Below are 9694 nucleotides of genomic sequence, written 5' to 3'. Positions count from 1 at the left end.
TTATCAGTGGTTCCAAATATCAGAACTTTGTGAAAAAAAATTGTCACGTCGTCGCCATTTTCTGAGACCCGTAACTTTTTTTTATTGTCTATTGAGCTATTTTTCTATTGTCTATTTATTTTTCTTAAATAATTAGAAAACCATGTATCATTTCCTTCACAAATATTGGCTACTTAGTGTTGGTATTTCACATAAAATACCAATAAAATACATTTAAGTTTGTGCCTGTAAAGTCTAAAAATGTGGAAAAGTTCTTGGGGTATGAATACTATTTGATCTTTGCACCTCTTACATTAATATTTAATTATGTATTAAAAATCTATGATGCACAGCCAAAGACTGTATTTCATGGAAGCACAAAACTGGCAGCTGTTGTTGTGGAAATCCATTGACAATGACAATGGGCACCAAAACGGACACCCCATAACTGCCACACCACTTACTGCCACTGCTATTAGTGTATGTTTCCACGTTCAGTATTTGCTGTGGATTCCACGCTGCGTACAGCCGCAGCATCCGCATGTAACGGCATAGTGGAGGGGATTTTATAAAATCCCATCTCCACTATGCGAACAAAGACGCAGGTGGCAGACCTGCGTATACGCACATGCGGCACGTCTTTATAGACCGCAGCATCTCTATTTATCTTGAGGAGACGCACAGTCTCCGCTAGATAAATAGCACTGTTCTATGTATAGGATGCGGTGATTCCATATGGTTCAATGAACACATGTGGAATCACCGCGCGTACAAAAGCCGGCAGCGCTTTGGACGGGGCGGGTGTCCGCAGCGTCCAAAGCGCTGCCATTCTGGACCATGGAAACATAGAACTTGAGACTTTAAAATAAAGGTTAAAATAAATTTGGTAAAGTTGATGGGACTATAAAAATAGTGCTTGTGTAATGTAAGTTACCAAGTAATAACACTGTATTTTGTATTTAATTTGTATTGTTGAAAAATCAAACTGTGTTGAAATCTATTGAGAATAGTTTAGTGTACAGTATACATTCACTCATTTTTCTGCCTGACTTCCAAGAACAGTCTGTAGCCATTATTAATTCAGTTTTTGGCTTGTGAATGTAATGTCATTTCCCCATTAGGATTAATGGGTGGAGTATGACTGGCACTGTGATGAGGGCAGCGTTGCAGGGTCAAATAGGTGTAATATGGCTGGCACTGTAATGAGAGGAGTGTTGCAAATTGATAAAGTAAAGTGAAACGCGTTTCGGTGGCGGCGTGGCACGTGTCCTGACTCCTTACGAAATGGGTAAGCACTTATAACACTGAGGGGATTTAGGCTCCAATGATTGAGCGCGCACTTACGATAATCATTGGAATGTACAGATTTTTATGTTACATATTCCCCTCATTTGTGTGTATTTTTCGGCACTTTACCCATATTAAATTACAGCTGTGAGTGTTAGGAAATTATTTAGCCACCGTGACCTGATCCTAGTCTGTTATTTATAGTAATTATTGATTGTAATCTTTATCAATAAATTTATACCTTTTTATACAATTGGACCTATTGCTCCTTTTTCTTTTGATGCTATTATCGGTCTAATAGGTGTAATATGGCTTACACTAATGTGTGCAGTATTTTAGGGTCAAATAAGCGTAAAATGGATGGCACTGTGATATGGGTAGTGTTGCTGGGTCTCTATACTGTAGCTGGCACTATGATGTGGGCAGGGTTGCAGGGTCTCTATACTGTAGCTGGCACTATGATGTGGGCAGGATTGCAGGGTCTAATAAGAGTAATATGGCTGGCAGTATGATGGCAATGTTGCTGGATCTATTAGGTGTAATATGGCTGACACTATGATGTGAGCACTGTTGCAGGGTCTAACAGGCGGAATATCACTGGCACTGCGATGAGGGCAGTGTTGCTGAGTGTCTATACTGTGGCTGGCACTGTGATGTGGGCAGTGGTGCTGAGTCTCTATACTGTGGCTGGCACTGTGATGTGGGCAGTGGTGCTGAGTCTCCATACTGTGGCTGGCACTGTGATGTGGGCAGTGTTGCTGGGTCTCTATACTGTGGCTGGCACTGTGATGTGGGCAGTGGTGCTGAGTCTCTATACTGTGGCTGGCACTGTGATGTGGGCAGTGGTGCTGAGTCTCCATACTGTGGCTGGCACTGTGATGTGGGCAGTGTTGCTGGGTCTCTATACTGTGCCTGGCACTGTGATGTGGGCAGTGTTGCTGGGTCTCTATACTGTGCCTGGCACTGTGATGTGGGCAGTGTTGCTGGGTCTCTATACTGTGCCTGGCACTGTGATGTGTGCAGTGTTGCTTGGTCTCTATACTGTGGCTGGCACTGTGATGTGGGCAGTGTTGCTGTGTCTCTATACTGTGGCTGGCACTGTGATGTGGGCAGTGTTGCTGAGTCTCTATACTGTGCCTGGCACTGTGATGTGTGCAGTGTTGCTGGGTCTCTATACTGTGCCTGGCACTGTGATGTGTGCAGTGTTGCTGGGTCTCTATACTGTGCCTAGCACTGTGATGTGGGCAGTGTTGCTTGGTCTCTATACTGTGGCTGGCACTGTGATGTGGGCAGTGTTGCTTGGTCTCTATACTGTGGCTGGCACTGTGATGTGGGTAGTGGTGCTGGGTCTCTATACTGTGCCTGGCACTGTGATGTGGGCAGTGTTGCTGAGTCTCTATACTGTGCCTGGGACTATGATGTGTGCAGTGTTGCTGGGTCTCTATACTGTGCCTGGCACTGCGATGTGGGCAGTGTTGCTGAGTCTCTATACTGTGCCTAGCACTATGATGTGGGCAGTGTTGCTGGGTCTCTATACTGTGCCTGGCACTATGATGTGTGCAGTGGTGCTGAGTCTCTATACTGTGGTTGGCACTGTGATGTGGGCAGTGTTGCTGAGTCTCTATACTGTGCCTGGGACTATGATGTGTGCAGTGGTGCTGGGTCTCTATACTGTGCCTGGCACTGTGATGTGGGCAGTGTTGCTGAGTCTCTATACTGTGCCTGGGACTATGATGTGTGCAGTGTTGCTGGGTCTCTATACTGTGCCTGACACTATGATGTGGGCAGTGTTGCTGGGTCTCTATACTGTGCCTGACACTGTGATGTGGGCAGGCTTGCTGGGTCTCTATACTGTGCCTGGCACTGTGATGTGGGTAGTGGTGCTGGGTCTCTATACTGTGCCTGGCACTGCGATGTGGGCAGTGTTGCTGAGTCTCTATACTGTGCCTGGCACTATGATGTGGGCAGTGTTGCTGGGTCTCTATACTGTGCCTGGCACTATGATGTGGGCAGTGTTGCTGGGTCTCTATACTGTGCCTGGCACTGTGATGTGGGTAGTGGTGCTGGGTCTCTATACTGTGCCTGGCACTGCGATGTGGGCAGTGTTGCTGAGTCTCTATACTGTGCCTGGCACTATGATGTGGGCAGTGTTGCTGGGTCTCTATACTGTGCCTGGCACTATGATGTGGGCAGTGTTGCTGGGTCTCTATACTGTGCCTGGCACTATGATGTGGGCAGTGTTGCTGGGTCTCTATACTGTGCCTGGCACTATGATGTGGGCAGTGTTGCTGGGTCTCTATACTGTGCCTGGCACTATGATGTGGGCAGTGTTGCTGGGTCTCTATACTGTGCCTGGCACTATGATGTGGGCAGTGTTGCTGGGTCTCTATACTGTGCCTGGCACTGTGATGTGGGCAGTGTTGCTGAGTCTCTATACTGTGGTTGGCACTGTGATGTGGGCAGTGTTGCTGAGTCTCTATACTGTGCCTGGCACTATGATGTGGGCAGTGTTGCTGGGTCTCTATACTGTGCCTGGCACTGTGATGTGGGCAGTGTTGCTGAGTCTCTATACTGTGGTTGGCACTGTGATGTGGGCAGTGTTGCTGGGTCTCTATACTGTGCCTGGCACTATGATGTGGGCAGTGTTGCTGGGTCTCTATACTGTGCCTGGCACTGTGATGGGAGCAATGTGCCTGACTCTTGCTGGTGGTGTTGAGGCTGAAACGTTTAGCTAGTTGTGCGGTCCTGTTTGTCATGGGAGCAATGTAACAAACTGTTCAGGAGTCATAGGGGTGTACTCGGGATATACAAGTGGGCTGGTTTGCATTAAAATCTGACACATTTGCGTCCTCCCTAAAGTCCACCAAACATTGTAAATGCTGCTGTTTAATTGAGCCATTATCGCACTTGATGGCTCTGTCAGTTTGGACATTTTCTCTTTAGCGTTCATTGGGAGATGACCCCTTTAAACCATGGAATAGTTAGGGTATGTGTCCACGTTCAGGATTTGGTCAGGATTTTACGCAGGTAAAATCTGCACCAAATCTGCACCTGAGGTCACTGGCAGGTCACCTGCATTTTTCATGCGTTGTTTGACGCATCGCCGTATTCTAAGGACATGCTGCGTTCTGAAAAGACGCACCGCATGTCCGTTTCCGCGGGTCTGCCGCATGCGTCTTTTAACGCATAGTGGAGATGGGATTTCATGAAATCCCCTCCACTATGCTGTAACATCTGGACGCTGCGTGTTTGACGCTGCGGCTCTACGCAGCGTCAAACATGCAGCGTTTCCTGAGCGTGGAAACATACCCTTATAGTTTCCGATCACCATAAGAATCATCTGATCTTTGCCGTCGCTGGTTTTGCCACATGCCGTGTTCATGCAGCTGCTGCTCAGCGTCTGATAAACTGATGATATGCTGCCTGACATCCACTGTCACTTCCAATGAGCCTGTAAGAAGGAGAGGAGTTCAGATGTGATTACCGGTAGTATGAGTCTAGACATGGTAACCAGCGCGGACAGCTACCTCAGAGGAGACCGAAAAATACCAGACAAGATGGTAAATGATTACCTTCTACTGAGCATAAAGGAGTGGAATCATGAAGCTCCAGGATCCCAGTGTAAAATCTGTTACAGAGATCCCTCCCATTTATTATACTGATGTCTATCTGTAGGCCAGATAGATCTTTTATAGGCAGTTGTTTGCTGGAGACCTGTTAAAAGATTAACTAGATTTACCTGTGTTTGAATTCTTGTTGATTAGAATTTTGTGCTCTAATTTTTAGCTTTAGGGTACCGTCTCACAGTGGCACTTTGATCGCTACGACGGCACGATCCGTGACGTTCCAGCGATATCCATACGATATCGCTGTGTCTGACACGCAGCAGCGATCAGGGACCCCGCTGAGAATTGTACGTCGTAGCAGATCGTTTGGAACTTTATTTAGTCGCTGGATCTCCCGCTGTCATCGCTGGATCGGTGTGTGTGACACCGATCCAGCGATGTGTTCGCTTGTAACCAGGGTAAACATCGGGTTACTAAGCGCAGGGCCGCGCTTAGTAACCCGATGTTTACCCTGGTTACCATCGTAAATGTAAAAAAAACCAAACAGTACATACTCACATTCCGGTGTCACGTCCCCCGGCGTCTGCTTCCCGCACTGACTGTGAGCGCCGGCCGTAAAGTGAAAGCAGAGCACAGCGGTGACGTCACCGCTGTGCTGTGCCTTACGGCCGGCACTCACAGTCAGTGCGGGAAGCAGACGCCGGGGGACGTGACACCGGAATGTGAGTATGTACTGTTTGTTTTTTTTTACATTTACGATGGTAACCAGGGTAAACATCGGGTTACTAAGCGTGGCCCTGCGCTTAGTAACCCGATGTTTACCCTGGTTACCCGGGGCCTTCGGCATCGTTGGTCACTGGAGAGCTGTCTGTGTGACAGCTCCTCAGCGACCACACAACGACTTACCAACGATCACGGCCAGGTCGTATCGCTGGTCGTGATCGTTGGTAAATCGTTTAGTGTAACGGTACCCTTACTCTTAAGACTATTATTAGCTAGATGAAAATGCAAGAGCGCAATAGGGTCTTATCCAAGTAGTGAAGATGGATCAATAGATAATTATGATCACCCGGTTGAGTTGTGTAGGCCACAACCACTAAAATGCATAAATACCAGCTCCGGGGATAGAAGTCATCTGTGGTTGTCCAGAAAAAGGTGTCGCAGTGCCTCTGAAACGTGTTGACAATAAACCAACATTCCATGTACCATCGGGGCTTGTCATTTCTCCAGCAGCGCAGGATACGTCCATCAACCCATGACAAATTTCTAGACTATTATTAGAATATGCTAATGTTTGCAACATGGTCTTGAATTAATTTGTTAGAAAATGTACCTTTTTTGAGTGTGCTAAATAACAAATCTTGTTTGCAGTCAGTGGCCCACATTTGTGGGAGTATTTTGTAGCATGGTATCCCATAGAAAATGTTGATTTCTGAAGGTTTTCGGCCACATCTGTTAGGGTGTACTCACTTATGTTGAGTACTGCATTGATAAATCATATATTAATGGGATCTCTATGGTTTTTGTTCAGGAGTCCATCATGCTGGGCTTTTCCTTCCAGCAAAAATTCTCAAACTTGTAGACCCAAATGGGGTCAAAATTGTCCACATTTTGCTCTTGTTTTATTCCAGCTGCTTCCCTGAGTATTCCACTTTTTTTTAATTCTCCATATCAGTTCCAAAGACATACCGTAAGCCTTTTTATTTAGTTGGAATTTTTATAGTCTTTACCAAGGGAGTAATGTTTTTACATATTGGTAAAGAGAGTGATTTCCCAATATTTTGGAGTATTTTTTTAACTGTGGTTTACCTTTTTTTTTTTTAGACCCCCCCTTCCCCAGGGGACCTTGAACTTGGGATTACTTGTACAAGAAAAAAAAAAGCATAAAAAGTCTGTGCAGCTGCTTTGATAAATACTTTCTAAGTCACTCAGTATTGTGTATATATTAGAATGGCTAGGATATATAGATTGCACATAGCTCGTGTGAATACTGATTGTCTTTTAGGCAAAAAAGTCTCTGTGCTTCCTGTACCTGAGAACAATTCTTAACATTTCAGTTTTCATTTGTAGTGTTGTGATTACTTCTGTTCGGTTGTTGTGATGCCATTTTCCTGGTGATTTTAGTAAACTGAAAGCAAATGGTTGTCAGCTATAAGGATGACAATTGTGTTTAACATTGTTTTATTCCTTTATGTGTTAGTTTTCAACATTTGCTGGGCCAAATGTTTTGCATATTATGTTAGGGGTAGTTGAATTTTGCCTAAAAATAGTTTTTTGTTTGTTTCTGTTTTTGGTTAAAACATGGCAAAGACAAAGCCAAATTTGTCACCAGATGCCAGGAAGCTTATTATTCTGAGAGTGAAGTCAGGCAAAAGCCAAAAAGAGGTAGCTATGGAATTCAACTGCTCTCAGAGTCAAGTGTCACGTATAATAAAGGCTGCTTTCACACATCAGTTTTTTGCTGTCAGGCACAATCCATCGAATGTTGAAAAAAAAGGATCCGTCGCAGATTGTGTAAAACTGATGCGGCGGATCCGTTTTTTCGACGGTTCCGAGTAGCTGATCCAGCTAATTGGATCCCAAAAAAATTGGAGCATGCTCAGTTTAAAAAAAAACGAATTTGTCGCCGGATTCCGTAATTTGACGATTAGGCACCGTAGGGTTCCATTGTAGCAAACGCTGGACGCCGCCGGATCCTGCGCTGTCGTGTTTTTCGCTGGAGACAAAAAAACGTAACTTTGTAAGTTTTTTCCCGCCGCTGGATCAACAATTTTCGTCGGATGAAACGTGTGGCCATCCGGCGCAATCCGGCGCTAATACAAGTCTATGGGAAAAAATGCATCCGGTGGCATCATTCGCCGGATCTGTTTTTTTTCAAAATTCGCCGGATTGAGCTTGACGGCAAAAAACTGATGTGTGAATGCAGCCAAAGAAAGAAAAAAAGGTTATGGAACATCTGACAAACCCAGAAGTGGATGACCACAAAAAACTTACTCCAAAGTTCATAACATTATTAAGGAAACGTCAGTATCTGATGTCCATAAAAGTGCTTTACAGATTTTGCACTAAATGAACGAAGAATATGGGGTGTAGTGCAGCTGGGTTGGTGAAGTGTGACAGACAGGCAGTGATCCAGGAAAGATAAAAAGCAAAGTCTCTTTCAATGGTCAGCGTACTCACAAACAGAAAGTAAGTAGTATCCTCCAGATCGTAGCCGGGAAAAAAACATAGTCTGTAACCGAGAGTGGTTACCGTGGGTGACTGCACCGCCGAGTACTCTGAGATGTGCCAGGACTTTTGGCTCTTCTTGGCTCCGTGTTGCTTCACACAGGTTGAAGCTATGGTAGAGCCTTCTGCTCAGCTTTGCAAAACAAGACTGTCACATCCAACCCTCTGCTGCAGGGTGTTTACAAGAAACCTGCAGCCGTAGGCCACATGGATGACCAGGCTGGGAGGAAATGGGCCGCCCCACTACCATCCTGTAGTCCGTTTAAAAAATAAAAGCCCATGGCAGATTTTCCTAAATCTGCCTTGGACAAATAGCTTGCCCAAGACCAACACTTACTTTTATTTTGCATTGCAATCACAGCTATGCCTGTGACAGCAATGCTCTCCCGTGGCCTCACTTCTGTGCGCATCCTGGGGGACACATAGCGACCCTCGCATATGACACCAGTCACTGCCTCACAGGGGTCAAAGTGAGTCGATAGCTAAGAGCAGTAGGGTTGAATGGACGAGTTCCAGTCAAGAAGCCTTTCATCTCTGCAAAGAACTGGAAGGTCCGACTTTAGTTTGCCAAAGAACACAGCCAATGGAAAGAGTCAGATTGGTCTAAGGTGTTGTTGTCGGCTGAATCCAAGTTCAGTCTGCTTGGTACACCGCCCAATTGGAAAACGTAATGATGTAAGGTACCAAACACCCACAGTGAAACATGGTGGTGGCAATGTCATGGTTTGGGGCTGATTTTCTGCATCTGCCATTGGCCCTCTGCATATAATTGATGGAAATATGAATGCTACCATGTACAAGGATATACTGGAGAATGTAATGCTGCCATGTGGTAAAACCAAAGTAGACAGGGGCTGGAAATTCTAGCAAGACAATGGTCCTAATCACACATCTAATTTAGTAAAAAAAATTGGCTAGCAAAGAAAAATGTTCGCCTATTGCAATGGCCAAGCCAATCACCTGATTTAAAGCTTATAGAGCACCTTTGGGATGAATTAGGGTGATCAGTTGGGTGGGTCTGATACCCATAGCAATAGAGATGAATTGTTTGCACATTTGCAAATGGAATGGAGCAAGATCCCTCAGGATGTCTTGAATACCCGAGTGGCTTCAATGCCCGAGTGGCTTCAATGCCCCACCGATGTGGTGCAGTAATTAAAGCAAGAGGTTATGCTACAAAATACTAAATTATGGCATTGTAAATAATGTAAACATTGTAAATTATGTTGTGATCAATAAATGGTATATGCAAAACTTTTGGCAGTAAGTTTTATTTAATTAAATAACCATGCCTATATTGTAAAGCATTTTGGTTAAAATGAAGGTCTTGCATGATGACAACTTCATGCCTTTTCAATTCATCACCAGGGTAATGGCATCGCAACAACCAGACTGAAGTATTTACACTTTTAAAAAAATGCAAAACTTTTGGTCGTCACTGTACTTTAAAATGCCTACATACTGTACTATAGAAGGTACGAAAGGCTAGCACTCGACTGTTGAGGATATGACGGTGCAAGTGAACGGAACCAGTAGTCCCATCAACCATCCAAATATATAATCACTGCACACGTACTATGGAATATGCTTGATGCAGGTGAACAAGTTTATTGAAATAATTGTTGCAGTAAGGT

This window comes from Ranitomeya variabilis, chromosome 1, assembly GCF_051348905.1.
Source record: "Ranitomeya variabilis isolate aRanVar5 chromosome 1, aRanVar5.hap1, whole genome shotgun sequence".
NCBI lineage: Eukaryota > Metazoa > Chordata > Amphibia > Anura > Dendrobatidae > Ranitomeya > Ranitomeya variabilis.
This window is presented reverse-complemented; position numbering follows the sequence as displayed.